General features: G+C 41.6%; 1 long non-coding RNA gene across 1 annotated transcript; it reads right to left on the reverse strand.

The window, feature by feature from the left end:
- Positions 1-2,430: 2,430 nt before the first annotated feature.
- On the reverse strand, positions 2,431-7,845 carry LOC309856576. Its single transcript, XR_014307292.1, has 2 exons — positions 7,770-7,845; positions 2,431-2,582 (listed from the first exon to the last, which is right to left on the reverse strand). It is a non-coding gene; the product is annotated as an uncharacterized lncRNA (long non-coding RNA).
- Positions 7,846-9,247: the final 1,402 nt, after the last annotated feature.

Below are 9,247 nucleotides of genomic sequence, written 5' to 3' on the forward strand. Positions count from 1 at the left end.
GGCAGAGCACCAACAGGAGACCAGGGAACTCAGGGATGAGGGGCGCGGGGGGGGGATATTCGCCCAGCGCCTCCCTTTGGGGTCGCCACAAGCTAGCCGCAACTCCACCGAAGGTCCAGGCTCCTGGAAGCGAGAGCTCTCCACACAGCCTTTCTGCCTCCAGGTCCATTTTCTCCTCCCTTCCCATGTTAGTCCTCAGAAGCCCTTGTTACTAGCTCCGGGGAACGACGCTGTGACTGAGGGTTTCCCAACACCTCTCTCTACTGTGTAAATAACCCCTTTCCTTAAATTGATTAACTTGACTGTACCATCTGTTTCCTGCCGTGACCCCATATATGCTTAGAACACATTTGGAAATGTTTCCCAGAAACCCTGGAGAGAGGAACCAGGTGGCTAGGGAAAAGAAACGGGAGGAAAATTTTCCAGGGTATACTTTGAATTTAGAACCACATAAATGCATCCCTTATTTAAAAGAGCTTTCCATACTAAGGTATGCCTTTTTTTTTTCAATTTATTTATTTTCAGAAAAACAGTATTCATTATTTTTTCACCACACCCAGTGCTCCATTCAATCCGTGCCCTCTATAATACCCACCACCTGGTACTTATTGGGGTGCCTGAGTGGCTCAGTTGTTAAGTGTATGCCTTCTGCTCAGGTCACGATCCCAGGGTCCTGGGATGGAGCGAGTCCTTTGGGCTCGCTGCTCAGCGGGGAACCTGCTTCTCCCTCTCCCACTCTCCCTGCTTGTGTTCCCTTTCTCGCTGTGTCTCTCTCTGTCAAATAAATAAAATCTTTTTTAAAAATTTATTTATGTATTTATACATAAATACATAAATACATACTCTACGCCCAATACGAGGCTTGAACTCATTACCCCAAGATCAAGAGTCACACACTCCGCTGACTGAGCCAGCCAGTCACTCCTCATGTACACCTGGTATACTTTTAATAGCTTTTAATAGCAAGGTTAAGTCTGTAAAAGACAGAGGGGAGGCAATGTGGCTTTGATATCATAAGTGACACAGTATTTTCAGTTCTAGAAATTGATTCTCAAAAAAGAAGAAAAGGTACAAAACTCATGTACATTACAGCCTTTCCCTATACAAAAGAACATTTGCCAACAATGTAACTCCCAACAATAGGGGCGTTTGGAAAGAAACATATGACAAACATCTCCATAGCCATCAAAGACTGTGCTTATAGAAATATTTTGAAGAACACGGGAGAATGTCATGATAGACAGTTATAGGGCAGAAATAGAATACAAATGAGTGTGTATAATTTTGTAAAATGTTTGTGTGTATTATCTCTCTTTTACCAATGAAGGCACCTAAGCAGAGAATAGCTAATACTTGAATGTGTTCAAGGTCACGGAACTTACGAATTTGGATTGGGGGGTGCTATGAGTAAAAGAATATCCAACTTAAAGAACCGAAGCAAGAGAAGTATTTACTTTTCTCACCAAGAGATCTGAGGGTGGCCAATACTAGGGGTAGTCTGGCTGCTCAGTTGTATCATTAAAGACCCATATTCCTTCTCTCATTACACTCTGTCACCTTCAGTGCGTGAGCTTTTTGTCCTCAGGTTTTTCACCTTAGGTCACAAAATGACTGCTGTAGTTCCAAACGTCACATCACCGCAGGCAAGGGCCAAAGCAGGAAGGCCTTCCGAGCCAGGATCTTGGGCTGGGTTAGCCCTTTGTGATGGCTTGCACCCATGATACAATCCAGGGTTTTTCCAAATCTATCTGCACTGCACAATGCGCTGCCTTATCACAACTGGACCATCCTTGCTTAAGTGACTTGAAACAAACCCAGAAATAAAGTCAAACTTCTAATGGCTTCTCTTCATCTGTAGAATGAGTAGGTTGGATGAGATCATCTCCGAGGTCTCTTCCAGCTCTGCCGGGCTCTGATGTGAAAAAAGCCTGGCAGAAAACCCACCAAATTATTAACCGTAGTTAATTTGGGATAGTGAGATTATGGAGCATTTTCATTTTCTTCTTTACACTTTTTCTTCTTGCCCAAATTTTCTGTAATGAGTATGTGTTATTTATGTAATGAGGAAATACATCATTTTAAAAATATCATAAAAGTTCTGAACTAGAAAACTGTTGTAAACTAACTTTATAAATGTAACATATGGGTTTTTTAAAGTTTGTCTGCCAGCAGTTCAGCCTGTTTCCATAGGATGTATTCCCATACTTTGACCACCCCACTGAATAGCTATAAATGGCATCTATATTCACGGTGAGAGGCATCCTTGTAAACTAGTGCACACAGAGAAGGGCAAGTGGTAAGCAAGTGATTTCTTCTCCTGTGAGCTTGATTGCTCTGAACAACTGAAATTCCTCCAAGAAAAGGCACAGAATATGTGGGTAAACTCATGATGCATTTAACTACCTGCAAAACTTACAAATCACAGGATCGTGAAAGTAATCACATCTGGATTTATTTACAAGACACTCAGAACTGCATACCAATCTTTGTACTTTGTTTCTCATGGAAACTGAGTTGTCTTTCAACAAATTCCAAAGGTCTTTGTGTCTAACCAAACTCCTTACCATTCATGAGACACGGACCTGTTTCAAAACAAAACAAAACAAGAAGGTGAGCTAGTGTTTTTATTGGTAACAAACACTGTCAATTCAATTTCCTATAGTGACAGACTCACTTCATTCATGTTTGAGAAAACATCTACCAAATACCCACACAGCAACACTGTAGTATGTCTCTATTAGTTGCATTTTTTTTTAATTAAGTAGTCTCCATGCTATTAAAAAGGTATGTGTTCAAGGGTTGAAATTTAACAAAATTAACCATTTTTATTGCATATTCAAGGACACTGTAAGTGAAATTGCCTTTTTTGGGGGCAACTATGTGGACATAAAGACTATAATGACTATTAGTACAGTTTGTTGTCAGTGTCTTTATTTGTGTTAAGAAGTCAGCAGTTTTGTCCACATTTGCTTTTGCACCATGAATGCATTTACAACACAGAGAAAAATGCAAATAAAGTCTTGGTATTATTATTTTAACCTCACAGATACCCTGAAAGTATCCTGGAGACTCCCAGGGGTTCGCAGACCATACTTTGAGAAAACCACTGCTTTCGACTATGGGCGTGTAAAATTCAATTTTAAAAATAACTAAATGAAGATGGGAAATAAAACCAGGACAAAAACAAATTATATTTGTGAATCAAATTGACAATACATTAGGTAAAGTAATAAAATTAGACTCTCATCCCTTAAATAAGTATATTCTATATTCTCAGTATTCTCTGTAAGTTAAGTCTTGGGTAATAATAAATGAAAAGATAATTTGGAGGGCGCCTGGGTGGCTCAGTGGGTTAAGCCGCTGCCTTCGGCTCAGGTCATGATCTCAGGGTCCTGGGATCGAGTCCCGCATCGGGCTCTCTGCTCAGCAGGGAGTCTGCTTCCTCCTCTCTCTCTCTCTGCCTGCCTCTCTGCCTACTTGTGATCTCTCTCAGTCAAATAAATAAATAAAATCTTTAAAAAAAAAGAAAAAAGAAAAGATAATTTGGATTCTTATACATTTTTTCTAAAATAATTTTTTTCTTACTGAGCAACATTCTATCACCCTACTGAATTTTCAAACAATTATTATGCTAGTTTGTTACATTATTCTCCCGATCCCAACCCCACTCCACCCTGAGTTTCTTAAGATTAGAGACTATATATTATCCATAACTGAAACTAACAGGTGGCACTTAGTGAGTGTTCCACAGATGTTTATTTTACTGAATGAATATATTTATCAATCAAGAAAAGTATGAGTTTTTAAAATTAAAACTGTAGGGGTACCTGGCTGGCTCAGTTGGTAGAACATGTGACTCTTTAACTCAGGGTTGTAAATTTGAGCTCCCCATTGGGGGTAGAGATTATTTATAAATAAAATCCTTGAAATATAATTAAAACTGTATGCAAGCTAGTTGAAATAAGAAGCTAACATAATTTTTTTGGGATGCAGATATAAAAACTTACCTCCAATGAGCTCCTAATGTATTGTCAATTAAAGAGAATTTTGCCCAACATAACTTGTAGTCCTACTTCATTTTTCTCTACTCATTTCTTTTTTAAAAGATTTTATTTATTGGGACGCCTGGGTGGCTCAGTTGGTGAAGCAGCTGCCTTCGGCTCAGGTCATGATCCCAGCGTCCTGGGATCGAGTCCCACATCGGGCTCCTTGCTCGGCAGGGAGCCTGCTTCTCCCTCTGCCTCTGCCTGCCATTCTGTCTGCCTGTGCTCGCTCTCCACCCCCCCTCTGATAAATAAATAAAATCTTAAAAAAAAAAGATTTTATTTATTGACTTGAGACAGAGATACAGGGAGAGAGAGAGAAAAAGAGAGAGCAGGAGCAGTTGGGAGAGGCAGAGGGAGAAGCAGACTCCCCGCTGAGCAGGGAGCCCAACATGGGGCTCGATCCCAGGACCTGGAGATTATGACCTGAGCTGAAGGCAGATGTTAACCATCTGAGCCACTCAGGTGCCCCTCTATTCTTATTTCTTACTACCCTAAATATCAAAAGCAGAATGTTTGCAATGCAGACGTGAAGTCTAGTGCCCTGAGAATCGAAGTCTAGTTTCAGACTATCAGAATGATTTTTTGCCACATAAAAAGCATAGAGCCAAGTCTAAAACCCCCACACATGAGCAAACACAAATGCATGCATGCACACCACAAAACACAGAAGACAGGAAACAAGGCATTTGACAAATGCACCAGAAGATAATAAGATAGATGTGTGTATGTCTGTGTGTTTAGCAAATGGAGTATGGTTCTCAGTTTGGTAATGCTACTATCAAGGCTAGAGGTTTTTTTTTTTTTTTAATTTTCTTTTTTTATAATGAAGGATTTGTTTTAAAGATTTTATTTCTTTATTTGAGAGAAAGAGAGCACAAGCAGGGGGGAGGAGCAGAGGGAGAGGGAGAAGCAGACCCCCTCTAAGCAGGGAGCCGGATGCTGGGCTCGATCCTGAGACTCTGGTTTCTTGACCTGAACTGAAGGCAAACTCCCAACTGACTGAGCCATCCAGGTGCCCCTTTTAAAATTTTCTTTAGCAATTTTAAGCAATTTGAATAGACCACAGAGGTCATTGGTCCAATTCTACCAATTTAGAGATAAAGAGAAAGATGCCCAGTGAGCTGAAGTATTAACCTTTAAGACAATATAGAAACTAAGATGGGTTACTTTGTTGACATTTGGAACCCCTCCCAAGGCTCCCCATCCCCACAGATTTTATATATGAATGAAGACTCAGGGATTATGTCTATCATGATCCCCAATAGAGTGAGATTGCTTCTTCTAGATCTGCTTTCATTCATCGCCCCTGTTTGGCCAGCTGTTTATGAATGAGGCCATCTCCCTGATCAAACCCTCATTTGAATCCTTTTCAAAACCGATCATTTTAGGTTAAGATACAGCTACCAGCAGCATGTAACCCGCATGATTGCAGCTTGAAAGGGGTTTCTAAGGTACAGGTCACTGTTTAAAGAAAACAGATATTGGGGTGCCTGGTTGGCTCAGTCAGTGGAGCATGTGATTTTTGATCTCAGGGTTGTAAGTCTGAGCCCCACGTTGGCTGTAAAGGTACTTGAAAATAAAATCTTTTATTTTATTTTTTAGTGGTGTCTGGGTGGCTCAGACAGTTAAGCGTCCCTCAACTCTCAGACTTCATCTCAGGTCATAACTTCAGCATCGTGAGATCCAGCCCCATGTAGGGCTCGGTACTGGACATTGAGCCTGCTTCAGATTCTCTCCTCCCTCTGCTCCTCTAACCCCACCCCTGCATGCACACACACACACACTCTTTCTCTAATAAAATGAAATAAAATAAAATCTTTAAAAAAAAAATAAAGATATTGCAGTGGAACTTCAGCACCTATTCATTTAACTTATGTGAGTTAAACTATATGTGTTAAGCAAAAAAGAATCAAATAGACAAATAATTATTTAAATATTACTTGTTTGAATATATTCAAATTTAAATAAATTGGTATTTTAATACCAGATGATTCTAACCGTTTCATTCAGTGAGATATGAATCTGATGTTCTCTCCGTTGGTGTCTGGATGTAGCAGCTAACAGAGCGTCATTCATTCAAAGTTTAGTGAGGACGTACTAAGCGCCAGTACTGTTCCACATTCCAGGGATCCAACAAAAAGATAAACAAGGTCATTTGCAAAATACTTGATGTGGGCTGGTTTGCCAGAGTTACTTTCTCAATGTCGCTGCTTCCAGCCTTGGAGTTCCCATTTGTGCTATACCGCTGAGACTGTGTCTCTCACAGACAGTGTGTGTCTCTCACTGAGAGTGTGTGCCTCTCCCAAGTCTGACCCCTGCCACCCCCACCCCTCCCAGCCCGCTCTCTTGTACTGTTAGTTTTACCTGAAGCTTGTTGACCTGTGGTGAGGGCCAGGAGACACAATGGTCTGATTAAGCCTCGGACTTAGAGTCTCTTGAGTCTCACAAGGGCACTGACTCTCCAGCTATAGTGTTGGCTTAGTACATGCTCTTTATTTCTTAAGTTTATTTACATGTTTTTTGTTAGTGATCTCTACACCCAGTGTGGCCTTGACCCCACAATCCAGAGATCAAGTCACATGCTCTTCGGACTGTGCCAGCCAGGCGACCCGACCGAGTACATATTCTTGCCTTTCCTTGGGAGGTAGAGTTGCTTTTTTTTTTTCTCTCTCTTCACACTACACTGGTTTTTCACCAGTGCCCTACAATAACTACTTGTGTTGTGCCAGTCCCAGCTTGATGCAAGCTTTGTCACCATCGTCCCTTAACTTCCCTTTGAATGCCTGGTGGGGTCTGAGGAGGAAAATCCTGCAAGAGAATGACATCTTCAAACTAGCTCACACTTGGCCTTGAGCAATTCTTTAAAAACTGTTGGCCCAATTCTCTTACCAGCTTCTCTGGAGTCCAGGAGCATCTGACCCGGATCACTAAATGTTCAGGTCCTCTACCTCCCTGCAAGAACTTGGCATTCCTCAGATTTTAGATAATGTGGTTGCCCTATAACCTCGGTTTTCTGTTTCATCCAAGAAAAATCACTAATTTCCAGTATGTCCAGATTCTCCTTGTTGTATGGATGGAAGAGACTCTCATCCAGCTCTCTACACCTCTAAGCTAAAACCGGAAGTCTTTAGAGGAGGGTTTTAAGCAATGCAGTAACATAATTGAATTTACATTAAAAGCACAGTGGGGGCTCCTGGCTGGCTCAGTAAGGACATGTGACTCTTGATCTCAGGGTTGTGAGTTCAAGTGCCGTATTGGGCATAGAGCTTACCCCCCCCCCCCAAAAAAGGAAAGAGACCACTCATTGTGGCTCTTATGTGTCATATGAATGGACTGTGGAAGTCTAGGAACAGGATAATGGAAAAGGAGAAAAACCAGACAGAAAGCATTTGTTCCAACATGTTGGCGACTTGGGCTTGGCTGTCAGCAGTAGAAATGGGAAGGGTGGATGTTTCAGCACATGTTCTTGAGGAGAACGAGAAGAGATGTGGTGACGCGGGGTACACTAACCAGCATTAACTCAGGAGACAAAAGCCACAACCATAATTTGCAGTGGGAAAATTTAGTGTAAGTTATTATTAACTAGCGTGACTACTACTAAGAAGAGTGAAACTAGCTCTGTAGGAATGGCAACGAAGGAAGCAGTCACTATTTCTAAGGCTTTGGGAGAGGAATCCAAGAAGGAACAAACTGGGAGAAAGGCACGGGTTCAGAGATTCAGACCTTGCTGGAGAGGGTACGGTCCCCTGGATGACCTCAAAGTTCACTGAGGTGCTCTGGGCCTGGGATGGCAAGAAGGAAGCCTGTATCTGTGTGCCAGAGACACTCACTACAAAGCTGCTGGTTGTGATGCTTGCAAAATTCTCTGTTCTTAGATTTCGTGGTAAATTCTAACAACTCTATGCTCACTTTGACCCAGCAACGCCGTTTCAGGTATTTACTTAAGAAAAATGAAGATATATGTCTACTGAAAAGGCATGAAAAGAACTTTGTGGGATGACGGAACTGTTCTCTGTCTTGACCTTGGTAGTGGTTCCCGTGTGTATACATTTGTCAAAAATCATTGAATCTTACACTTAAAATCAGTGTTGGAAGAAGGGGGGGGATCTTGGAGATAAAAGAAGAGAGAAGAAAGTGTGAAATAGTTGTCGCAGATTTGGGAAGTGAATTTACAAGAGAAATATAATAGGATTAGCCAGGTCTACTGAAGGCTTGCTAGAGATCTGCAGTAACAAATTTAGCGAGTCCTCAACAGAGGTTGTATCATTTTTTCCAGCAAATTTCATGGTGGAGTAGATGGATAATTGACTATATCCAGTGTTAAGAATTCTGCTAGGAGAACATGATGACAGGGAGACAGACAAGGGGTTGGAGCGTTTGCAAGACATGAATGATTTCAGTGATGATCCAGTGGATTAGAAAGTGAATATTTAAAGATACAGAATGTGTGTGTCCCATAACAATGGCCCCAAACACAAGCCAATTATTTCCTCTAGGGCTCAAAAGAAAATTAACAATCTCTCTCAATAGCAGAGGGGAAAATGTTAGCTTTGATTGTAAACGGTAACTGCCTAAGGGATATCCAATGGCAATTTTGACTTTACATGATTTTTTTTCCTTACACATTACTGGGAAACCTAACCCCAGAGATATAATGTGGCTTCACCATGTATCAGGAATGCCGTAGTTACTGATTGCTTCAAAACAAACCACCCTAAAACTTAGTGACTTACAACAACAGTCATTTTATTTGCTCCTGATTCTGTAGGTCAGCAATTGGGGCGGGGTTCAGCTTTGCAGTTCTTCGGCTGGCCCTGCTTTCATGTAGTTTCAGTTATCTAGTGGGTTCAACTGGGACTGAATGTTCCAAGATGGCATCACTCACGCACTGGCAGTTGCTGTTGGCTATTCACCGAGCCATGAGTCTCTAGCTGACTGGCCCAGATTTCTTCACATGAAAACTGGATTCTAAAAGCAGCAAAAGTGGGCTCAGTTGGTTGATCAACTGTCTTAAGCTCAGGTCATGATCCTGAAGTCCAGGGACTGAGTCCCACATCGGGCCTCCCTGCTCAGCAGGGGGTCTGCTTCTCCCTCTGACCTTCCCCCTCTCATGCTCGCTCTTTCTCATTCTCTCTCTCTCTCAAATAAATAAAATATTTTTTTAAAAAGGCAACAAAAGAGTAGGCAAACCCCAAAGCATA

The sequence above is a fragment of the Mustela nivalis genome (assembly GCF_964662115.1).
Source record: "Mustela nivalis genome assembly, chromosome: X".
Classification (NCBI taxonomy): domain Eukaryota; kingdom Metazoa; phylum Chordata; class Mammalia; order Carnivora; family Mustelidae; genus Mustela; species Mustela nivalis.